General features: G+C 43.4%; 1 long non-coding RNA gene across 3 annotated transcripts in view; it reads right to left on the bottom strand.

The window, feature by feature from the left end:
* LOC147136091 (uncharacterized) overlaps window positions 1-21,862 on the bottom strand; it is a 99,630-nt gene extending 77,768 nt beyond the window's left edge. For 2 of the 3 annotated variants that reach the window (XR_015089578.1, XR_015089580.1), the window contains exons 1-3: window positions 21,694-21,862; window positions 5,770-5,862; window positions 1,396-1,618 (exon numbers count right to left, since the gene is read on the bottom strand). This is a non-coding gene — a long non-coding RNA (uncharacterized LOC147136091). The remainder of the gene's footprint in view (window positions 1-1,395; window positions 1,619-5,769; window positions 5,863-21,693) is intronic. The other variant, XR_015089579.1, reaches the window with a different exon arrangement.
* Between the last annotated feature and the right edge of the window lie 4,609 nt (window positions 21,863-26,471).

Below are 26,471 nucleotides of genomic sequence, written 5' to 3'. Positions count from 1 at the left end.
TGGCACGTAGAACGACCAATAAAGCCTGATGTGGGTTAATAAAGATGAAAACAGACCACACATCATAATTTCATCAACACTAAACTCTTCTGGGGGCAATGCAAGTATAATGTATTTGAAGCTCCGGGGCATGTATTGATCAGTAATTGACATGATAAGCTCTTTAATGAGGCCTATCTGAAGGCGTTGCCAGCAGGCCCATGTGCACGCTGCACCCCCTCCACTCCCCTGCAAACACCCTCAGCAAGTCAAACATTGTGTGTGTAGAAATGCATGAAAGTCAAAATCAATAGTTATACATATGAATACGGGTATCTTGGAATTTGGAGAAAAGTTGATGACCCAGGACTCATTTTGGGTGGCAAACATAAATTTGGGAAATCCTTCTTAAAACGATCCTTAAAGTAGAAATCAACCCAAACACATTTTTTTCCGGGAATATGTTCCCATCAGGCCCACTAGTCTCAACAAGGCATTCTGATTAATATTGGGTTTCTGAAATATGAGTTAAGCAGCAAAACCCACCCCTCTTTAGCCATCTCCGGGGGCAGCCATTTTGTCACTTTTGTTGACTGAAGATGACATCACAACTGCTGAGGGCTCAGATAACGACCAATCATGGCTCAGCTTCAAAAACCAGGTTAGCCATGATTGGTCGTTACCTGAGCCCTGACAGTTGTGATGTCATTCTTAGTCGACAGAAGTGACAAAATGGCCGCCCCCAGAGATGGCTAAAAATGGGTGCATTTACTCATATTCCACAAACGCAATATTTTTCTGAATGCCTATTTTCAACCAGTGGACTAGCATAGAACTTCGATCCATCCATTAACGATACCGCTTATCCTCACAAGGGTCTCGGGGCGTGCTGGAGCCTATCCCAGCTGTCTTCGGGCAGTAGGCGGGGGACACCCTGAATTGGTTGCCAGCCAATCGCAGGGCACACAGAGACAAACATCCGCACTCACAATCACACCTAGGGGCAATTTAGAGAGTCCAATCAACTTACCATGCATGTTTTTTTGAATTGGTTGCCAGCCAATCGCAGGGCACACAGAGACAAACATCCGCACTCACAATCACACCTAGGGGCAATTTAGAGAGTCCAATCAACTTACCATGCATGTTTTTTTGGAATAAGGGAGGAACCCGGAGTACCCGGAGAGAGCCCACGCAGGCATGGGGAGAACATGCAAACTTCACACAGGGAGGCCGGAGCCGGGATCGAACCCACGACCTCTGAACTGTGAGGCGGACGTGCTAACCGGTCGGCCACCGTGCCGCCAGCATAGAACATATTCTTGAAAAAAATATGTTTGTGTTGACGTCTCCAGGTGCAACTTTAAGTCTGATCTTGCTCGTATCCTTTTGCCACCCTGGGAAGCCATCACTCACCTGTCCTAAGCTAATTCCACACAGTGTCAGGCATGGAATTGGATTCTAGGATGGAGGAGTCGTCCAAGTCCGCCCTTGATGTCTGCCCGTCACGGCGCCCCTCTGGCGTGTCACTTCACCGCCGAGTGAACATGCTAAAATTCCTCGCAGGCTAAAGTTCCATCGTTGGCTATCTTGGGCACTGGGGCAAATCCCAAATGACATTCTCTTTTTTGCCTCCCCGCTGCAAAGAGAGATGAAGAGTGTTATTCAGGGAATAGAATGTCACAGGAGATTGTGCCTGTGTGACAATGGTGGCCTATTACGTGTCAAGAGAAGAAGCTTGGAAGTGGACAACCTTCCACCCAAAAATGAGGTTGGTGTGTTTTTGTGGTAAAATCTGCGGCTGCTGCTAATGCTTGTTTTTGGACGGTCAAGGATGCAACATTGACCCCCTAAATATGTCCCCCCACCGACAAATGGACTTACTGAGCTGTGCTCCGTAAGCCTGCTTCATGTTGAGCGGTGAGGCATTTGAATTGACAGCTCTCATATCAAGCGACCTCTCGATATCCTTCCACGGCCTGTCGCTCTCCTAACCCTCTTGACACAATCCTGGGAGATGCAACTGACCAATGACTGGTGTTTTGTGCATTGAGTGACAGGAAGACTAACCAGTGAAGCTTTAAATGATGTTACCAAGCACTCACTGTTGTTGTCTCTATTGAATGACATGAGGAATGAAACTGACTAGAGCCGCAACAATTAATCAACATTAATCAACATTCAAATTAATCATTAATTTTTGATAATCGATTAATCATTCGGATACAGTTTTAAATTCAAAATTGTTCAAATTTTCAGAATATAATTGCTGCTTCTCAACAGTAAATATTCTCCGATTTCTGTAGTCATCCATGAAAGCAGACTGATTATCTTTGTTGAGTCAAATGAAAACATTTGCTTTTACTTTGGAAAACAATGATCAACATTTTTGCCCATTTTCAGAAATGTTACGGACCAAACTAGTTAAGTGAATCGTAATTAATTAGGTTTTTAATTTTCTGTACTCTCAATTTGAAATAAAATCCTGTTTTTTAATTAAAGGGAATAAGGATAGTGAACATGTTTTCTGTTAGATTTTTCAATTGACAAAATAATCGACAGGTTAATCGATTATTCAAAGAATCATTAGTTGCAGCCCTATAAGTAACCAATAACTGGTGTTGTCTGCAATTATTCACTTATTCACTCAGATTAAGCAATAAAGCTCTGTGACGTCACCGACCAATCGCTGGCACTGTGCGCAATGGCTAATTTGTAGACTGACCAATGAAGTCAGAGTTATCCTTTAGCCTGCTTAGCCTTGAGGCATTCTAATTGACAGCCCTCATTCCGTGTGACCTCACAATATTGCCCTTCCGCGGCCTGTCACTCTCCACCTGAGCGCCAAGCGGGGGTGCGCTTGGGAAAGAGCGGTGTGAAGGCGTGCATGTTCATAGAGAGCCTGACAGGGGTCCTCTTGTAAACAAACTGCAACAACTAGCATAATCGTATAACACCGAACTGCAAATGTGATGAGGGAGTCGCACCTCGCATGCACGCAAGCAGCTTCATAGAAACATGGCAGGTGCATATACGCCGTTTCGTACACGCGCAAATGCACACACAAAGGTTCCTGTGCAGAATCTTAAGTACCTTATGCAAACTGTATGTTTGCTGCGGAGGCACGGGGAGGCAGAGTGCGCTGATGATGAGTGGCTCATTATGGCAACAGCAGCAGCAGTACACACTGGGTATCGCATAATCAAAGCCTGGGGGTACGTATTAATTATCCTTTTGAATAGTGATGAAATTTTAAAAAGCTTTCTCCTTAAGGCTCACATCACAGCGAGATGAAACAAAGCGTGGCACAGCTTGCGCGCCCGGGCCCACATGTGTTTTTACATCTGTTCAGGATATTTCAATTTGATGCTCCACGAGCTGAGCGCGGAGATTAAAGGATAATAATGTGTCATCCAAGCGTGCCGCCATTGCTTTTCCATGGCGAGTAGAGGCAGCTTTCAGGAGGAGCTAACAGCCGTCACAGGCAAAGTCGATGCATGTGTCTCCTGCATTTCTGCAGTCAAGGGGGCACTGTCGCACCCTCAATCCCACCGCTCACTGGGAGGGGAAGGTTGACTTGTTTCGTGATTTGCTTGGAAGAAATATTTATGTGCTGATTTTCCTTCTGTTCATCCCTGCACTTTTCATTGCCTTTAATGAACATGCTTCCAGATTGTTTCACTATAATTTAAAATGAAATGACTTGAGTACGCGCGTATTTCAAGGACCTCAATTACAAGGAACCCGTTTGCTTAGTTGTGAAGCCCAAGAGACGAATGGGCCACCAGATCTGGCCATTCCGCCTATCTATTCGCTTATGACGGACACCTATTTTCCAGGCGATAAACGGGAAACTTACAAAAAAAATAGTCGGACTAAGCATAGTGGGAAGCCCATTTTTTCCGTCAATGTAATCGTCTGTAGTCTATTTTCGCAGTGTGGCTTCCGATGGCCGCGGTGAGGTTTCTGTGACAGTACTATTTTTAGTAGTGCTGTCAAGCGATTACATTTTTTTTTAAGTAATTACAAAATGTTTCATAATTGATTGCGATTAATCGTATTTTTCAACTACAATTTTTACGAAGCTTGGAACCGGTCATATCTTGGAATTAATGTGGAAAAAAAAAAGTATATTTCGATTCAAAGACTGCTCAAGCAGCTATCTTTGATCCTTGAATACGGATTACTTGAATACCAACGATGAACAACTATATTATAATTTTGATTATTTGTCTTTGAGTATTTGAATATGTCTTTGAAAAGTTTTTCAAAGCTTTTTAAAGTAAAACTACGTAAAAGTCTGTCCTTGTGACAGCGACTCTCCTCTAAGTTTGGCTGCACAGTGAGCAGAGGTCAGCTGCTACAGGAAGAAAAATAAAACTGAGTTAACTACGTTAATTTTTTTGTGTGTGTTATAAAATTTAAATTAATCTCCATAGTTAACGCTTTAACTTTGACAGCCCTACTTTTTAGATTGTTGCTTGGGGGACAGACATGAGTGAGGGAACAGGCGAGAGGAAGTGACGTCTTCCCTATTACGAGACTTGGGACTAATTTGGAAATGCTAACGGAAGGCAGATAGACGGACAGAAAAAGGGTACCCCGTCTGTTGGCGATAAACGGACCACGAATTTTAGTAAAATGCCCCGGTCTGTGGGCCATTATTAATGTGTCACAACGCGCTTACGTCACCTATGCAAGTGAAGGAAGAAGTTGAACCTATTTGATTGAAGGAGCAGGAAAATAGTGACGTCATCAGAGAAGAAAAGTGCGAGAAAAAAAAAGAATGTGGGAGCATTTCAGACTGAATAGCAGGGGAAATGATTGCAGGTCCGGCCAACGAGGCGCTCGCCATCAAAGCCCACCACGGTAACCTGCATTCGGGCGAGGTAAAACATTCTCCAGCTTTTATTTATTTCGCCATTCTTCTTCTGTTCTGATGTTCTTTTGTGCATTCATAATCACTATTGAACCAACAAAAATGTAGTTTATCCAAATACTTGATGATTCAACAGAATTTTCAGCAGGCTACTTGAAAATGTAAATATTGAATAGCTGCAGCCCTAAGTGGAGTAACTGGAATGATCAATGTAGAGTGATAACGTAACGGACCAGTTACTGGTGTTCCATGCAATTGATTGACATGGAGACTGCCCAATGAAACCTGAGTTATGTAACTGCCCAGTCAGTTGGGCTGTGTGCAGGGGCGGTGCCAGAACTTGGTAATGGGTCAGCCTGAAAAAGTCAGCGTGGGCCTGAATATTTCTCTCACATCGCACAAACCTCCTGTCCCGACACATTGTATATTCGAATAAAATGACAAACCGAATAATATGAAGTTCAGATATTCCCTAGACAACCACAATTATGCCATTCTTAATATTCAATTAAAAAAAACACTAATAATTTCATAATTCACTAAAAATGTAAAAGTATCTATTTTTTCATGAATCTCACTAGGTGGGCTGTCTCTCAATCTGGGTGGGCCTGGGTGGCTCCGCCCCCGGCTGTGTGTAACGATTGTCATGTTGACTGACCGTTGAAGCACAAGTGTCGTATCTGGCCAATTATGGAGCATTGCTGCATGTAACACCAGGACGACTATGTCAATCTCTTTTGATCTTTGTCATGGAATACAAGTTTTATTTTGAATGACGTTGACGTGTTTGAGGTAATGAATTCAAAGGTGATTACACGAGGTAGCTGTTCCTTCAGCAGCCACAGATTGGCAATTGTCACCTCCCACCTTCTTTACGTGATGAGAGGGGGAACGAGAGAGGAAGCACTCACCTATTTAATTTGATTAGAGATCAGACGGCGGGAAGGAGTCACGTCTCCTCGCCTCTGCCGCTTCCCCCTCTCTGCAACGGCGTACCCTGACACCTGATGGTATAAAGAGACGTCAACGCCACGCAGCGCCGTAATGCCTGTAATTACTCTGAACTCGGAGAAATAAATAAATTTGCTGTTCTCTTTGTGAACGTCTGACATGTTTCCCAGCATCCTGCACTGGAGGAAATTGTGGCGTGCTTGCACGTGGGCGTACAGGTTTTTGTTGCGGTGTGTCTTTTGTGCATGCGTTTGTCGTTACATGCTGCGAGGCGCTTGTAAAAAAAAGACGATCAGAAAGGGTGGAAATGTTGACAGCTACAGCGGAGTTTGTTTTTGCCTTCTCGTCTTGACGGTGATCATGTGAAGGCAAACGTGAGGCTGTATGTAAATAATAAGTTGAGTTTTCAAACATAGTTGCCAGTACCAATCCTGATCTCTCACGTGTTGGCGACGATCGGATGGTAAAGTAGTGACAGATTGACCAATGAAAAATGAGGGATGTAACATCCAAATAATGGGCTGCTGATGAACTGGCCAGTAAGGAGGTATATAATGGAGCAATCACTACACGGAAAAAATGCTGTGCATCATTTACTCAATTTTATTTCATCAAGTGGTTGCACAAAATAAAATCATCCGTATCCAGATACATTTTTAAAGTAGAAGTGCAGTCGTCCTCAAAAATCGATCTACTTTAAAAATGTATCCGGATACAGATGGTTTTATTTTGTGCAACCACTTTACAAAATAAAATTGAGTTAATTCAACCATTATTTTTTTCAGTGTACTTCACATTGGTGGAGCCAGAATGTGGCTAATAGGTGGGCCTGAATATTTCTCTCACTGAGCACTATCCTTCTGTCCCGACACATCGTATATTCAAATAAAATGACAAACTGAAAAATATGAAGTTCAGATCTTTCTTCGACACCCACAATTATGCCATTCTAAATATTCAATAAAATAACACATCAAAATGCAAATTAAAAAAAATAATTTAACAATACATCATTTAAAAATAATTACATACGTTTTTCCATTTATCTCACTAGGTGGGCAGTCTGTCAATCTGCGCACATCCAGGCCCACCCATGACTCCGCCCCTGGTAGGTCAGTGTGTCAAATCATGTCAATTTCAATTAAATTGCACAATTTAACAACAGAAGTGATCTCTTGGCACTTTAGACCGTGAGCATTTCAAAAACTTGAAATGAAAACCAACTGAATTCAACGGTGGAAAACAAAACAAAAACAAAAAAACAGGACACAAGCTTTATGGAGCAACCATCTTTCTTGGGCGTTTGGGTAATGATGGCGGGACAGATTAGAGACATAGGGAGATAGAAAAAACAGGGTGGAGTGGTTAACGACCAGGTGAAGGACAAGACAATAATGGGCACAACAACAGCTATATCAACATCGCTAATGACTGACGAGTAGAATGACCAATGAAGAGAAAGCGATCTAACCTTTACCACAGAAATGCTAAGGATCCAACTGACCAATTACGATGCTGTGTGTCATGCTTGACATTTGGACTATTAATCAAACTTGATACAGTGTCCATTTGACATCTAAACTAACCAATTAAGACTGAGGGATGTAGCTACCAGTCACTGATTCTGCATGTAGTATTTGACATGTAGCATGACGGATGCAACCAACTAATCACTTGCGCTGTGTATAATGATTGACATGTACACTGAGCAATTAAGAGTCATTTAAACGACCAATGGGCTTGTTGCATGAAATGCAGTGATGTCATGTCCGCTGGGGATTGTGGGGCTTACCCTTTTCTGCTTTGGGCACCACTCGCACCCCCCCGCTGACGGTGAATAGTTACGGGGCCGGGCCGCGAACGGTATAGACTTGTATGAACCGGTCTGTCGCACAAGAAAAGGTTGGCGGTGGCCCACACGGAGCATTTTATCATTATATTATATACATTTACGATTATACATTAACGAATCCTACAAAACGTAGGAAACCTACAAAATTTGTAGGTTCGATCATTGCAAAACCTACAAAATCCTATCATGGGGGACCGCCCCCTTTCCCCAGCTCTGGGTCCGCTACTGACAGATGTGTATAAACATACAGTGTATATGTATCCACTGACATGAACATCTGATGTAACCGATCTGTTTATGAGTGTCATGACTGACATGAAAAGTGAACAAAGAAGTGTGACGGATGCAACCGATCAATCAATGGGTCTGTGTGTCAAGTTTGCCATGTACACCAACAAATGACGATCGACGAACAAGACTTGGTACTATGGCATGTAATGAGTCAAATGCGGACCATTTAATTATGGCACAAATTCTATGCATGGAAATTGATGAATCAGTAATTCGTCAGGTATATCAATCACTTTGTCAATCCAAATGTCAGTCAATACAAAACAGCACCAGAATTTGGTCGGTAACATGGTTTGTTGGATACTCTTCATTTTTCTGTCTACATTTCAATTACTACACACACTTGAACAGTGCTTTTACTGAGAAGAAAAAAATAAACCACTGGATACATCTTAGCTGTAAGATACATTTTGAAAGGACAGTCAGGATTGAACTGACATTATGCCCTGCATGAGCACAACATAAAACAATGCTAAATTAGCTAATAATAATAAATGTGTCTTTTCTTTAAACAAAAAGACAATACATTCACCACAAATCATTCGTGTAGCCGACAACGTCAAGAAATTCTCTTACATTCATGGATGGAGAATATCTTGCTTTTTTTAAATCTGTTGGTGTCGTTAGCAGTGCTCCCCGGTTAATGTTCATCCATGTCGCTGTTGTCTGGGTTTTTGCTTTCACCTTACAAATCACCAAGATCTCAATCAAACAAGATCCTACATGTCAATCATAATACATAACACGAGTAACTGGCTGGTTGGATACTCACAGCCCATTTCTCAGTCGACACGTCAAATGTTACACAAAGCACCAACTTACTCTCTGTAAAAAGCTGTCGACACACTCTGGCTAAATGAGGACGTGTTGTACCATGTCATAGTCCAACAGATGAAAAATCCAACGTGATTAAAATGGTAAATGGAGAGCACTGTATATCAGTGCCATACGGTCATACGGTGCCTTCCCAAAAAACTTTATTTACACATACACTCAGATACATTTCCCATAAAATTATTTGCTAATCGACAGCTTCCTTGCACGCAGCTCAGAGCGATGCATTCTAGAGGCGGCCTGGCTCCCTCAAATAAATTCGGTGCCCCCCCAAAATACATTATATTTCACGTATTTTTATTATCTCATGCCTCTCTCCTCCGCTCCATTTCTTACTGTCTTAATGTCTTGCTTGCCCCCTCAAATATAAAATATATCAAGTTGTTTCTCGTGTCATGTTTCTCGACTCCGCTCCATCTCCACTTTCCACTCTGCTCAGAGTATCGGCCTGCTGCCTGCCCGCTGTGATGGATAGCTGTCTGCAGCGAGTCCCAACTTCCAATATTCCAATCCAATTCCAAACTCGACATGCTCGGTCAGTCTGTGACCCACAGCCAAATGAAAGCTTAAAAATCACTCGAGAATTACGATTTTGTAAGCGGATGGATACAGCGTGTAAACTTCAAAATCGTATCCGAAGGAGCTGTTGAACGGGCAAGTAAACCGCCGGGTGTTGTTAATGTTGTACAGCTACCGGTGTTCTGCCAAAATGTCAAACTCGTGAAAAACTTCCTACTGGAGGCTGATTTGACAGCCTAACCCCAAACCCAACCCACCTCACTATTGGCATTGCGGGCATGCGTGTGCAAGCACACTGGGCATTGGTAGGACGCCTCGACGGGTAGTAAAGAATTTGAGGACAACGGTAATGAATAAGAATAAGAAGAATAAGAATGCCTTTATTGATCCCACAGTGGGGAAATTTTCATTGTTACAGTAGCAAAGATATAGGTCACACAGGGGCGGCGGCATAATGTGGCCATTAATGTATAACATTGACGGCAAACATTTAGAATCAAACCTATGTAGATATACGCAGTAACATGTGTATATACACATGTGTATACACACCAACCTACATCTACATAAAAAATATGAGGAACACTCATTTCGGCCTGTACATAGTACAGAGGAAAAAATACTCTAAGTGACAGTGCTGCAGTGCTGTAGTGAAATGTAAGGAACAGCATTGGATAAAAATAAAACTAGACTAACAGTAGTGGGGAATGTTGAGTATTGCACGGTATTACAGTAGTGGGGAATATTGGGTATTGGACGATACGAGCTCAGGTGCAGGACTGCACAATTGCACTAATGACCGCCAGTTTGTAGAGACTACACAATGTTCTTGTTAAAGAGTCTGACAGCAGCAGGCAAGAAGGAACGGCGGAATCTCTCCTTTGCACAGCGAGGGTGTAACAGTCTGTCACTGAAGGTGCTGTGGAGTGCTGTTAGGGTGCCCTGGAGGGGGTGGTCCGGGTTGCCCAGCATTGATGACAGCTTGGCCAACATCCTCCTGTCCCCCACCGAGTCCACAGAGTCCAGGGAGCAGCCCAGGACAGAGCCGGCCCTCTTGACCAGTTTGTCCAGCCGCTTCTTGTCCCGGGCCGAGACGCCGCCTGCCCAGGTGACCACTCCCTGGAAGATGACTGATGCAACCACCGAGTCATAAAAGTTCCTGAGGAGTGTCCCCTGAACCCCAAAAGACCTCAGTCTCCTGAGTAGGAAGAGTCTGCTCTGACTCTTCCTATAGAGGGCGTCTGTGTTGTCGCACCAGTCCAGTTTATTGTTCAGATGAACACCCAGGTACTTGTAAGTTGAGACTCTCTCAACATCTGTTCCCCGGATGTTCACTGGTGCAGGTGAAGAGTGCTGGCGCCTACCGAAATCCACCACCATTTCTTTGGATTTCCCCGCATTGATCAGGAGGCGGTTCTGCTGGCACCAGTCCACAAAACCCTGAGTAAGTTCTCTGTACTCCCGATCATCTCCGCCTGTGATGAGGCCGACAATCGCAGAGTCGTCAGAGAACTTCTGCAGGTGACAGGTAGGGGTGTTGTAGTTGAAGTCCGAGGTGTAGAGGGTGAACAGGAAGGGAGCCAAGACAGTTCCCTGTGGGGCCCCCGTGCTGCAGAGGAGCACGTCAGACACACAGTCCTGTGTCCTCACATACTGTGGCCGGTTTGTGAGGTAGTCCTGGATCCATGTGGTGAGGTGGTGCGCCACCCCCGCCCGCTCCAGCTTGTCTCCCAGTAGGGTGGGCTGGATGGTGTTGAAAGCACTGGAGAAATCAAAGAACATGATCCTCACAGTGCTCCCCGCCTTCTCCAGGTGGGAGAGTGAAGTGTGGAGGAGGTAGATGATGGCATCATCCACACTGATGCCAGGCTGGTATGCGAACTGGAGTGGGTCCATTGAGGAGCTCACCAGGGGGCGCAGGTGGACGAGGACCAGTCTCTCCAGGGTCTTCATCAGGTGAGACGTCAGCGCCACCGGTCTGAAGCTGTTGAGCTCCTTCGGGTGGGGGGTCTTTGGCACCGGGACCAGGCAGGATGTTTTCCATAATGGTAGGCTCTATTGCACTTACAGAAACCACACAGGACAGTGACCGTTTGTTATTCTGCAATAAATAAGATGTCCATTAGCACTTTATCTGTGCATTATTGAACATAATGTGGTGATGTAACTTCACATTTGGTAACTTTTTCAGGCGTTGTCAACTTGACCGCTGCATTTGGCTCACACTGGAACACACACCTCTCGCTCCCGTGACTTTTAAGCGACACACAGTGAAAGACAGATGAATGTATGGGACATAGTACTGCTTGTTAAACTGGGGCTTTATTCCATCCCACTTCAGCAGTAAACAATGTGCTAGTATTCGCCTCTATGAATAGCAATCGTCAGGGTTTGCCTCAAGAAGTTAACCACTCGTCCGCTAGTTTGCTCATGAATTCAAAACATATGTAGCTTGCAGTTTAGTATTATTTAATGACATTTTTTACTGTAGCCTAAATAAAATAATCTCTTATCACAAAAATTTCAAAGGTCAACAAATTTACCATTTTAGGAGTAGCCGAGAAGCGTGGCATGCATTCAAATGAACAGTCGAATGCTATCCTTTACACCCAAGATGGTGGGTGAAAAAAATACAAAGTGGAAGTGACGAAAAGTGCAGGCGACCTATTCAACAGTTAAGAACAACAGGACGGCTCTGGTGGATGCAGCTGTTTAAACTCCTAAAACGCCAAACAGTTTTAATTTAAAGTTTAAAATGGCTTACCTTAACCAGAATCCCACTCCGCATTGTGGCCAAGTGTAAAATGTAATCCAAGTAGCTCACGCACTCCAACTCCTGTCTGTAAATGCTCGTCATCGTCTTCTTCTTGGTTCATTGGTGGATTACTTTGGTGCATATCACTACCTACTGTACAAGAAGCGCAAAAATATACAATTACATAGCCAGAAATAAATGGGCTTCTGACTATGCTCAGTCCGACTATTTGTATTAAGTTTCCCGTCGTTTATATACTATATCGTTTATTGCCAACAAAATGGGCGTCCGTCATAGGTGGAAAGGCGGACCGGTCTGTCACATAGGCGGTATGCCCAACTCTGCTATTCCAGCCTACCTTGGGTGAATGCAGGGTACACCCTGGATTAGACACCTGCCATTGACACTTCACTTTCACACCAATGGACAATTTAGTCTCAAAAGAAACCTAACATGCATGTTTTGGGAATGTGGGAGGAAGGTGGAGTAACCAGAACAGGTATTGTGCTCTTCGACTACTTTCCCAAAATGAGCTGTGAGGCCCAAAGCAAACATGAGTGTTCCATTGAAGGTATTTGTTTCCATTTGGCGGCTATTTGGCAAAGATGAAGCTGGATAAATATATGATTCGCTCATGCTCGTGTCGGGGAAAAACCGCCGCTCTCTCCTCTTCCTCATCCTCTTTGAGTCTAAATAATTGAACAGAGCGAGGGAAGGCCTCTGCAGGGTTCATTTTGAGTTTTCACCCACTCGTGAGCTCGCGACAACACAACGCCCGTGTCAGGAACTCACTCGCAAGCTTTGGAGGTGATGTGAGAGCAGGTGCATTGAGCAGAGCTCCGCCGCTTCCTCCTGCAGCACACTGGCAAAGATTTGACATATTTAAAATAAACCGAGAGCGAAGGAAAGAAAACAACTTACATCTTACATTTAACGCCGGTAGCTTCGGGGAGAGTGACGTTGCGTCGCATTCCTTGCGCCGAATGCTACCTCTCGAGTTGCGTACGCGAGACGGCGGCTTTGCAAACGTGTCCGGAGGCCTTTATGATAATGAACGCTACAGCGGGTCTTCCCCTACTACCATGCATCAATAAATAAATCATAGCAACTCCGCCAACGTTGCCATTTCGTGAGTAGTCGCTCCGCTTTCGAGTTCGTAAACACTTAAGAACAATCCACCTGAGACCGCTACCGCATCCTTTCCTCATGATCCATAATTAACAAGGGAAAGTGTAAAGATGTAATTGGTACGCTGTTGATTATCTTGATTACCATTATTAAATAGTTTTTAAAGATACATGACTAGCAGCAATATTTAGACGACCTAACTTATTCATCAGGCAGCTGTTTGCTCAGCTCACAAATGCATAGTAGTAGAGTTGTGTTGTATCGTGTGAGGGAGGGGCCAAGAATGTTACTTTATTGGAAACAAAGTAAGAAAACACTTGAAAATTTGTGGAAAAGTAGCATGCAGACTCTGCCACGACCAAGCAATCTGCACTTTAATCATATACCCACGCACTGTGTGTGTCTGAATTGTCAAGATTCACATTGAAACTACAAAACAAATGACCAAAACAAGAAATACATTTTCAAAAATGAGAGTTATAAAAATCGTGTATCTCCACCTTTATCTGGATCTGTACTAAGATATATTTGATAAAAGTTTTTTGTGTCATAATGCTCACTTATAAATGGAGAAGCAAAATGTCCTTGTCAGAGATAAAAACATTTGAAAAACATTAAACTTAGTGATTAGTAATAGCGGTATGGTGATGAAATAAATCTGTCCAGTGAAAAGCATGTAACTTAATTTCAGATTTGTTTTTAATTAATTACATTTTCTTTGTGATAAAAAGAAAAATCAAACTAAAAGGTTTGGATGGAATGTATGCGCTTTTCACCTGACAGCAAACGATTTTATGGGGGGTTTTTTTTATATTAAATCCATTAAAAATACATTCCCTTTGTGTTGGAAAAATAAATCACTAAATTTGGAGGGCAATACATTTCTTTGGACAGTGACCTATTTGATGTGTTTTTATTGTTATTGTGTTTGTTTTGGAAATTTAAAAAAAATCTGAAATTCCTGTTTTTCAACAAAGAACATTTTGAAATTGATTGTTGTGAAAAAAATACAAGCCTTTTATCTGACACTGGCTATAAACTACAAACAGCATTCAGCATATCAAGAGTTACTCCAATTTTAAAAAACATGCACCGCAGAAATGCACACAAGTCATTCGATTAATATTTCCATACATATTTCGATTAATTCAAAGGGTATCATCACAGCATTTTTGAGAAACATGCAAAAATAAATCCTCCATCAATGTGTACAGTACTGAAAAGGGATTTTTGCCAGCAGCCATACTGCCCCCCATTGGTCAAATATCACCCTAACAACAAATTAGTTTTGCCACTGGAGAAGCAGCTCTGGGTAATAGGTCACCTTTGACTACTTAACCAATGATACTACTCAAACAATGAAACAGACACGGTTGAATTTATTACAATCTGACAGATTCAATCAAAAGTAAATGTTTTGGTGTTTGTATTGGAAGTCATTAGATTGATCAAGTGTATATTTTTGTGGTTGTGCAAAACTGTCTCTGATCAAAAATGTGGTGGGGGATCACTCAGACGCAAATTGTGGAGATAAATTAAAATATTCCATCATCAAAGCAGATTGACAGGTTAAGTCATTTGATATGTTGCGTCAAATGAGCAAACAACACAAACTGTATTGGTGATAGAATCAGTTTTTGATTATACATCAACAAATCGTTGTTTGCCATGATCTTGTTTTGTTAACAACCAAAAACAGCACACATCGTTTCATCATAATGAGTTGTCAATCTCTGCCTATCATGCAAGTCAGCATCACTACGATAATACATTTTCTCAGAAGTTAAAGTCCCGAAAGAGTGATACATAGTCATTGTCCAATAAAAGGCATGTTTCTCCAAATTTTGAGATTGCTGACGTAAACGTTAGCTTGCCTGTGGCTGTGCCATTAAAACTCATTCAATACCAATGACATATATTTATTTATGTCTTTTAAATATCCAGACATTCATACCCTGGTATATATTTTTTTTTCCACTGGTAGGGTAAAGGAGGGGCTGAAAATGGTTGGAAGGAAAGTAAAGGAGTTTTATGGGCCAAATTCTCCAATTTGCTCTAAAGTTGCTACAGATTAATCACAGGGCCCTCGTTCTGTAATGTTAGCTTGTCATGTTGCTGTGAACTAGTGCCGGACACTGCCTTAATTTTCACCACAGTCTCCAATTCACTGCAGTTCCCTTTTTTTTTTTTCTGTTTTTGGGTATCCATATCAGACCGTTTTTCTCTGCTAATGTTAGTGTACCCAAATTCTGTATTTTCACTTGGGATGTGGGGTATGTGAAGTGTTGTGCTCCAGTTTCCATTTTGCTGAAGCACTCCATTTTCTTGATGCCCTTACTCTCCTCTCTGATCAAATGTGTCTCCATATGCCAATAATTAAAAACGTGAGACTTTTGTTCCCCTCCATTGCTTGTTCATGTGCCTCATTCCCACCGATGCTCTCAATGTAGGGTGATTTTTGCATTTACCCGCAGTAATATTTTATCATGGAAAGCCAGGTAAGTAGGGCTAAGGTAATTGAAAGCGGCAATCGCTTTTGCAGACAACTGTTAAAGTATTGGTGGTAGGCAAGCATACACACAGTAAAATAAGTGGCAAACAATAAAAGTCATGGCAGGGTAATAGAACACGGCCTGTTCTCTAATCACCAGTTTTCAAACACGTAGCCACGTCTTTAATTCTGACATTTATGGGGAAATGTGGTCTTGTTTCTGTCATGACTGACTTGAACGTTCATTTCCTGTATACTTGCTTGCCCTCAGTATGACCAGAACTACTAATTTATACACAATACCTTCACCTAACCTAGGCCTAAACTTCACATGAAGAGGCTGGTCGCCACAATGTGACAACATAAAAAGATTGATGTTCCCACAATGTAAGGAACACATGCGCAAACACACACTGACCCACTGGACAAGAAACCACAACGCTAAAATGACAGGGCTCTACCACACACAGAAGGTATCATAAATAACACTACAGCACTATTTTTGTGCCCGGCACACTTCTAGCACAATGTGCAGTCTAACTGTGCACATGGGTGGAGTTTTCTTTCTATTGGTATTTTTTTTAGACTGGTGACATTAGAAAAGGACGTTTGCGACCATTGTGGGAGTGAACATAGCCAACTTGCTTCCCAGCCAATGGAAGAGGCTCCTATCATTTGATTTCTGCGCAGGAGATGTGCATGGTCTACATGGCAAAGGCATAACACACTCGCCAGAGTCCATGCCGGAGATCGTCACGCGCATAGTATGTTTATAAGGAATTGCAAAAATACAGTGGGTACGTAAAGTATTCACACCCATTGAAATGTTTCACTTTCTGTGTCATTGCAGCCATTTGCCCAAATCAAAAAGGCTCATTGTATTTCTCATTAATGTACACTCAGCACCCCATCTTGACAGACAAGAACAAGAAATGTAGAACATTTTGTATATTTATTCAAAAAGAAAAACTGAAATACCTTAAGTATTCAGAACCTGTGCTCAGTACTTTTGAGCTAGTACAGCCATGAGTCTTCTTGGGAATGATGCAACACGTTTTTCACACCTGGATTTGAGGATCCTCTGCCAGTCTTCCTTGCAGATCCTCTAAAAATTTTGTTAGATTGGATGGTGAACGGTGGTGGAAAGCTATTTTCAGGTCCCTCCAGAGATGCTCAATTGGGTTTAGGTCAGGGCTCTGGCTGGGCTGATCAAAGGCAGTCACAGAGTTGTTCTGAAGCCGCTCCTTTGTTATTTTAGCTGTGTGCTAAATTGTCCTGTTGAAAGGTGAACCTTGGGCCCAGTCTGAGGTCCTGAGCACTCTGGAAGAGGTTTTCCTCCAGGATACCCCTGTACTTGGCCGCATTCATATTTTCCTTCAATTGCAACCAGTCGTCTTGTCCCTGCAGCTGAAATTATTTTGTAACCTTGACCAGATCTGTGCCTTGCCACAATATCTGTCACTGATCTCCTTGGGCAGTTCCTATTAGGCTTGTCAAAAATATTGATACTTCGGTACTTACTCGATACTAAACATTTTGAACGGATACAATACTAGCTTGCTGTGGTATCGATATTTCCGATACCAAACCACTGACTTCGATACCAACAGCACTTTGCCAACGTCTGCTCCTAATGGTCTACTGCTCCGCACACACTGCCGAAGCTTGCCCTGTACGACCCTCCCGCCCTGCTCTGCCGAGTGCAGACTGCTCCTCGACTCCCTAGTTAGCCGCGCGAAAAAGCTAAGAACGAAGTACAACCAATTAAAAAAAAAAAAAAAGTGTGCGCGCAGCCATGGGCTCCTGCCGCCGAAGCTGCGTCGCAATAGTACGGAAGCTCGCCCCCACTCGAGCTGCCGTGGTCATCTCGGTCAAACGCCCGCCCCCCCGTCCCCCCAACCCCCCGCCCCCCCCCCGCTCGCTTCGAACCGGCCGGCAAGCGCAGGCCGCGGTGCCGTCGACTCTGGGCGTGCGCCCGGCACTGCCCACGGATCTCCCCAGCAGCCGCAGCGGTGGCAGCGGTCGCTCTTTGCGGGGTCGCTGATCCTCCCCGGGCTGCGGCCCGGCTCGCTCATTAGACCGACGCCTCGCCATGGAACTGACGCGATATGCAGTTTATGACCCAAAAGTCACAATCGGCTGAGTACGTCTAATGGCAACATTGAGCCAACAAGTTCAACACACAATTGCACCTATCCAGCTAATGTTTAGCGTATAAGAATAAGAATAAGAATGCCTTTATTGATCCCACAGTGGGGAAATTTTCATTGTTACAGTAGCAAAGATATAGGTCACACAGGGGCGGCGGCATAATGTGGCCATTAATGTATAACATTGACGGCAAACATTTAGAATCAAACCTATGTAGATATACGCAGTAACATGTGTATATACACATGTGTATACACACCAACCTACATCTACATAAAAAATATGAGGAACACTCATTTCGGCCTGTACATAGTACAGAGGAAAAAATACTCTAAGTGACAGTGCTGCAGTGCTGTAATACGCATACGCAGCTGCAGATTTTACATAAACACTGTACATACATATGCATCATATGTGCATATTCTTTGCACTACCTCCTAAAAAAAACTATTGAATTCATGATCATTTAAGTTTTGGCCGATAAAAAAAGTTTTACAGTTAAAAAAAAGAAAAAAAAAGCCTGTGCTTTAATTTGTTCAGTGTGGTATCGAAATGGTATCGAGTATCGATACTGAACTGGGTATCGGTATCTAAATTGAAATTCTAGTATCGTGACAAGCCTAGTTCCTATGACCTCATTATTTTCATTTGCGCTGACATGAACTGTAAGGTCTTATATAGACAGTTGTGTGCCTTTCCTAATCAAATCCAATCAGTTTAATTAAATACAGCTGGACTATATTAATCAATGGGCTGAACCATCTCAAGGAGGATAAGAAGAAGTGGACAGCATATGGGTTAAATATGATGGTTTTTTGCAAACGGTGTGAATACTTATGACCATCTGATATTTCTGTTTTTCTTTTTTAATACAAAAATTTGCAAAAATGTCTACATTTCTGTTTATTTTCTGTCAAGATGGGGTGCTGAGTGTACATTATTAAGAAATAATATAGCATATATTATTAATAACGATAATATTGCATTCAATGAATTGATTTCTACAATGATTCAGGGTTTTCAATGCACGCTGATGTCATATTTCTGAATGAAATACAATGACATCTACAACACAAATCAGCCGAGTGCAGAATGTTGCCTGCCTGCTATTCAATCCAATCCACCAAAATCACATTATGTCACGGGCCACAACTTAGACCTGCTTTTAGCTGGTCTAAGGTGCAGTCTACTTTCTGTTAATAGATTGTCAAGTGTGCCGGGGGCATGTAATAGAAAACGCCATCTGTTCGCCAAAACGCCCAACATGGCGTAATGCGGTCTGCCAAAATTATACTGAAGATAATATAGGATTGCCTCAATAAATTACCAAAAGAAACACGTCACACATCCCCGACAGAATACAATACATTTAATGGCATATAATTAAACATCACATTGCTCCTTGCATGGTCATAATTTTACAAGGTCAACTTGGACTTTTACTTGACTTAATTACACAAATGTTTTTGTGCATAAATATACTGTATATCACTGCATTTTAATGTCATGTCATTATGTCTTTATGATTGGCTGGGATCATTTAAGCGCTTTAACTGCCTTATCAAAAGTTGGGTGGAGTCTAGTGTTGTTCCGATACCGATACTGGTATCAGGTGGTATCCCGCTACCGCATTAAAACGCTGGTATCGGATCGGCCGGTACTAACAAATAAAACGGCGATGGCGGTTATCGATACTGGTATCAATATTCGAACGCAGCGCGCATATTTGAGAGCCGCATACGGAAGGAAAATACGAGGAGAAGCCTTATCCATTATTAGCGTTATTGGTCATCGGTCTACTTATGTCTAGTTTGGTGAAAAAGGTCGCTATAAGGACATATATTGCCACATTGGAGGCAGTTGCTTGGGGGGACTTTGATCAAGGGCCTGCAATTACTTTGGGGTCTCGTAGTAAAGTATGTTGCTTTTGTTTGACACAGTACATCGATCACTAGTTTAATGGTGTAAAACGTCTTTCATGAAATGGCTTGTGTCCAGATAAACTCGTCTTTATGACCCGTCGAAGCTTTTCGAGCTCGCCCTAGCTTGCTAACTGCTAACAAAGAGACAAGTTTTACAACACATCGCTCAGCAAAATGTTCTATTATGTTCCATCAACGTATATGAAATTTGTATACCTACATAATTAACAGATTAATGTTGAACAGCAGTGCGAACTCAATCTTGAATGAAAAGTCAAAAGAAAACAATAACTGATATAAAGTCATCAGATCATAACCTTGTATGTTGTGATGGTGTTAAGTGGTCATGTTGAAGATTTGACAGACATTGTGTGCATCTGCTTTCAAACAACTTCGTTTTTACTTCGGGTTAATTTGAATCACTGCCGGTATCACAACATAAAATCTCTAGTTGACCGATTAGAGCAACCATAAACAACACAGGTGTTAACCATTTTTAGTAACACATAACGGACTTCTGTTATCTAACTCACTCGACCGCCTGCCCCTCTGGCAGCATACAAATGTGACGTTACGCATTGGGGGGTCGGTTAGAATCACTAAATATATTTTAGAAGTACAAATGCTGCACCTTGCTTTATTACAAATGTACATTCGTGTGAATACAGTATGTATCCCATGTCTCACTCTCACAAGCACGAAAAGCTATGAAAATAGGCTGTTTATTCAACATATGTATTTTGTCTGTATATGTTACTACAGATACTTCGCAAGTGATGATTTAAATATGAATAATTTTACATCCAAGTGAGTGCCATTCTTTAGAATTACAAAACAAACTTGCTTATTTTGGATTTTTTTCTAACGGTGAGGTATCAGTACAGTATCGGCATTAGCCGATACTGCACAGCCAGGTAGCGGAATTGGTATCGGGGCCAAAAAGTGGTATCGGAACAACACTAGTGGAGTCTTCGTAATTTGGAAACGCCACCCAATTTGGTAAATGTAGCAAAGAGCTATAAATTCTGCTCTTCAACCATGTGTCATCAGACTTTAAATAAGGTCATTTAAATATATATTTTTTGTGGTAGCCTAAAAATAGATTTTGGTGAAACTTTATAGCTTTGCTGGTTAAAATTAGTGTGGTGGTCCATTTTCTACAACGTCCTCATTAAAGTTGCGGATGGAGAGCCTGTTCTAGCTGACTTTGAGCGACAGGTCCATCCTGGACTGATGGCTTGCTACTCGCTGGGCACATTAATATATCTATACCTAGAGACAATTTCAGAGACTTCAATAAACCTAACCTAATGCATATTTTGGGAATTGGCAGAAAACCATAGTTCTCAGAAGTAACAATGAAGTACAGTGAGAACATGTAAAGTCCTTGCACGAAAGGCCTGAATTGAGATTTGAGCCCAGAACATCTCAACTGTGAAACAGATGTGCTAACCACGAGCTCACCATGCTGCCCCAGAGGCCAGTGTCTAGTATTGGTATTTAAAAAAAAAAAAGTAAAGTATAAACGAGAGTATTCTTCCACTATTCATGGGGGACAGGGACTCTTTTCTGCGAAACGGGAAAAAACACAAAAGAAGGCACAAGATGATGGCAAAGTGCTAATTTTGTCTAAAAGAAACTAACTTCACAACTTCATCATCATCATTCCTTGGCCCCTAATTTCCGCAAGATGGTGATAAGCAGTATTTTTGTCGAAAAGAAGCTCCTCAAATTTCCCAACATTGTTCTTTACGCCAAACTAATATTTTTAATGTTTTGGAATTGGCACAAAAACAGTGAATTGGTGAGTCTTTCAGCAAAGAATGGAGGGTATGTTCCAAAGAAAAATCTACAAATAAACATAGACACAAAATCATGATGTGCAATCAGACCTATAGTACAACTCACGCCTTAGTCAAACTAAACCGCATGTCAACGTACCAAGGGCGACAGGGATCAGGTCAGCAAGGGAAGGCGAGGCCCAGGGAGAGAGAAGTCAAGACAAGTCTTTGAATCCGGTGGAATTCCTCTCCTCCTCCGCGACTCCTCTGGGGAGGCGTCGGGAGCGAACCGAAAGGAAGACAGGGGCCTGTCAGGAACAAAGCTCCAAATTCACATGATATGTTTAGCTAAAAGGCTGAAAGGAGAAATGAATCAAAGCGTAGCGGGATCAAAGCCAGCCAACAATAAAGTCAAGGCGGTTGCCATGGGAGCAGCGGGGGATGCATATCATTTATACGTCAGATGCTAGCTAGCAGAGCTAGTTTGATTGTTGTCGTGAGCCGCAGCCAGGCGCGGGTTAAGAGGAAAGGTCAGCGTCGCGCTGTGAGAGGAGCGTTGCCGCCATGTTTGCAACAGCCGCTGCGTCTGATGTGACGTCTCGGAGTCGAGACGAACACACGACGAGACGCTACGCATGTGTCAACCCCTTAAATATCTTAGCGACGCAAACTGTCGCCGGGCTAAACATTTGTTTTGCATTTCGCAAGATGTGAAAGGTCATAATTACTTTTGGAGTGTGATATCAAACAGCTAACGTTTATTTCCATTTCATACGGAAACGCCATCAAAATGGAGGATAGTGACGCACAAACAAGCTATTTGCAAATTCAGAAATCTGACACATGTACACATCTTTTGCGTGTGTGTATGCCATATGTTGTCATGTTTCCCAACCTTGAACTAAGGCACATATTTTACAATAGAAAAATTCTCACGGCACACCACCACCATATGTGGATACACAGGTTACGTATTTTCGCGACCGCACCGTATTAAAAGGCGCAGTCTCAGTTGAGGGTGCTATTTCTGGATTTAACACATACATAAGGTATTATTGGGCATAGGCATGGTAAAACATACGATAGCTTAAAACACGGTAGCATGCATGCACGCCAAAACATACGCTAGCAAGCATGCTAACGTATGTTTTTAAAAAGGTAGCGGGAGCAAAACTGAGTTTGGTTGTTTTTTATTGAAACATTTAACAATGTACTCACATAATTGACTGTGATTAACTGTCATCCACAAATCCATCAAAGTCCTCATCTTCGGTATCCAAAACGAACAGCTGGGCAAGCTCTCCATTAAACACGTCAGGTTCGCCATCGTCATTGTCTGAGTCAATCTCGTTGCCATGCGGCTCCTCAAAAACGATGCCGGCTTTTGCAAAAGCTCGCACAACAGTGCAAGCAGACACTTTAGCCCAAGCATCCACAATCCATTCACAAATTGTGGCGTAACTTGCCCGGCGCTGCCTCCCAGTCTTTGTGAAACTGTGTTCGCCGTCAACTTCTCATGCTCCGTTGTGCATATCGCTACCGTGCTGGTTGTTGGAGGTATGGTGCGATTAACAACACAGGGACACGAGAATAACTTCCGTGTTGACGGTTTAATGCAGCAATTGGTGTGAGCGTGTCGTCTGACTAGCTTGGCTCACAACTGGGGGAACATACATATGACAAAGTGCAATGACACTCAATCTCCACACAGTGGTACTGCAATACCACCTATAACATCTCCATGTCATGTCATCTTCCAAACCGCTTATCCCATATAGGGTCGCGGGGAGTTGCTGGAGCCTATCCCAGCCGTCAATGGGCGAAGGCAGACTACACCCTGAACTGGTCGCCAGCCAGTCGCAGGGCACACATAGACACTGTCACTGAGCGGGAATCGATCCCACGCTGCCCGCACACAACTCAGGCGTGTGTACCACTACACTATCAGCGGACCCCTATAACATCTCCCTTTTTTTGAAACACAGTCCCAAATCCCAAACACCCTTTTTTTTTTTAAACAGAACCAAACAGACAGTTAAACATGTCATTACAGCCAATGAAAACAGAAGACGTGATTACGCCCTACTCCATGCCCTGTCAACCCCAACTTTCCAGTCCGAACTTGAACCCCCAAATATTCCCTATCTAGCAACGCAAGCTCACACAGATTCAGCTCACAGATTCAGTCTGCTGGGAGGCCGTTTCTCCCGGCCATAACGTGAGACGGCAGGGGACCGGGGTGTTGATGATGAGGATGCTGGGACCTTTGTTGTGCGCGGGATCCATGACAAGCCCGAACTAGGCTGGGGCGAAGGTGAGCGTGTGACTTCAGCCTCGGACAAGTCCTCTCATGTCTGAACCCCGTCGCTGTCGGATGCAAGCCCCTCGGCACCAGCCATGGGATGTGATTGCAGTGGTTCCGCCACGCGAAGGTCCACTCAGTTGCGACGATAGAGAGTGTTCTCAACCTCTACCAGATAGGACCGAGGAGCCACCTTCAACAGACACACCCCCCTCCGCCAAATGCCAGTCCGGTCACCAGGCAGTGGTTTCATCCGAATCACCTCACCCACTGCTAGTTCAGGCAAGTCCTTTGCAGTCCTGTCATAGATCATTTTAGAGACTTGTCTCTTGTGGCGCAGTTTGTCTACCACATCTGTGATAACCTGTGGCACGAGAAGGGCCGGAGCCACTGGCAGAGTTGACTTTAAACGTCGTGCCATCAACCGCTGTGCTGGACTGCTGTCCATCCCCTCTGTAGGCGTGTTTTGCATTGCAAAATTGCTTTCCAGGCATTTCCACCTTCCCGTAGTGACTTTTTGCATAGATTCTTCGCAATTTTAACTGCCTCTGCCTTCCTGCTCGCCTGAGGATGCCTTGGTGAGGATGTTACATGCTCAAACTCCCACTCTACGGAAAACCGACGGAATTGAGCGCACGTAAATTGAGGCCCATTGTCAGTGATGACACTATCAGGCTGCCCATACCTAGCAAACTGCGCCTTGCAACGTTTTATTGTTGTCTCCGCACTGAGGTCTGGCAAAACATAAATTTCCCAAAAGTCAGAGTAGTGGTCAACCAGCAGCAAAAAGCCTTTCCCATGGACATGGGATTTGCCGTGGGCGTGTGGGCAATTCGTGACTCAGCATTGTCTCCTTCTGTTGCTCCACCACATACTCGTTGCATGTTGTGCCCTTACTAACAAAGTCCTTAATGTCCCCCTGCATTCCAGGCCAGTATAAAATCTCCCGTGCTTGTCTGTAACAGGCATCGCCTCCGATGTGACTGCAATGGATTCTGGCAAGCATTTCCGCCCGCATCGAGTTGGGGATCACAACTCTCTGCCCCCCGAACAACACTCCATTTTGAACACTTAGCTCGTCTTTGATAGGCCAGTATTCTCTTACTGTCAGCTCTGTTCTGTCCTTAACGGCTGGCCAGCCATTCAGAACGATTGCCTTCACAGCTTGCAACTGTGCGTCTTCTTCAGTGTGTTGTTGTATCTGCAGTAGTCTTTTGTCAGTGACGTGACGTTGAGATAGTCCTGCATGTTTATTTGTTCAAGTGCCTGTTGCTCACCTACCATGCTACAGACCATGTGCTCCGCATGCAGAGAGCTGGGATGTGAGGGTGGGGCAACAGCTCTGCTAAGCATGTCACTCACATTCATTTCAGATTCCAGTTTGTAGATAACATGCAGGTTACAGCTTTGGAGAGCGAGTAGCATGCTTTGTAAGCATTTGGAAGCATTCAGAAGGGGCTTGCTGAATATTGGTATGAGAGGCTTATGATTCATTTCCGCTGTGATCCTATCTCTGCCATACAGATAATGATGAAAACGCTGACAGGCAAAAACTATGCTGAGACACTCCTTCTCTATGCACAGATAGAGAAGGAGATCCCCTGCTGTCCGTCCTGCATCAGACAGCACCCGAGCCCATGCTGACTGGAGTCACTCTGTACCGTGACTGGTTTTGTGACATTATAGTATCGCAATGTAACAAATCGCTTAATCTGCTTGACAGCAGCCAGTGCCACATAGTGTCTTTGTCAGCGAGTTTCCTTAGAGGTTCACATACTTCTGATAGCTGCGGAAGAAACTTGGCCAGGTAAGTGAAGAATCCGACAAACCTTTGCACACCCCTGACATCCACTGGGGCTGGCATATCCAAAACAGCCCTGACTTTTTCTGGGTCGGCCTTGAGACCCACAGCTGAGCGTATGTTGTGTCACTTCCTGCTTGCGTTGTGTGTAGATGCCTGTTGCTCAGCTCCTGCTTTGCTTGCATTCTTTTTGCTGTTAACTGCTTTGGTTTTTTTCTCTTTGTGGACTTCTCCTGGATACTTTTTATATCTGTGTGGCTGCATTATTTTTTTAGTTTTTAATACAGCTGGCGGGGACATTTTTTCAACATTTTTCGTCGCCTCCTCACGTTAACGTCAGCACGGTCTGCTAATTAGCACAAGACATCTAGTAGCAACGAGGCTAGAAGCAAGATGCCTCCCATCCCCACAGAAGACTACCATAAACTCCTTCAGAAGATGGCAGTGCTGGAGGCAAAAATGGATCGCCTCGAAGTATTTGTGGAGGTGAATGGAAAATCAGGCAATGATACCATGCTCCCAGTGCCTCCAAACAGTGGACACGAGCATGCTAACAGACAGCTAGCTCCATCCACCAGCTCTTCCTGGAATTTGCAGGGAGCAAAGCCAAAAATGGGGAGTTTTCGCCCAACAGCCAGATCTGACTGCGAACAAATTGTTCTCATCCAAGAGGTCGCATCAACACCAAGAAATCAGTCTTGGAATTTGGCACCAGCAAGAAAAAGGATACCATCTTACGGACAAGGAAAACAAAACACGGGCATTGAACTGAGAAGCAGGTTTGCCCTACTGTTATGTGACCAGCAAGCTTCGGTGGATCAGAGCACCAATGAAA

This window comes from Filicampus tigris, chromosome 14 (genome assembly GCF_054856515.1).
Source record: "Filicampus tigris isolate MCC_2025a chromosome 14, RoL_Ftig_1.0, whole genome shotgun sequence".
NCBI classification, from domain to species: domain Eukaryota; kingdom Metazoa; phylum Chordata; class Actinopteri; order Syngnathiformes; family Syngnathidae; genus Filicampus; species Filicampus tigris.
Note: the sequence above shows the minus strand (reverse complement) of the source record. Positions and strands in the feature narration are given on the sequence as shown.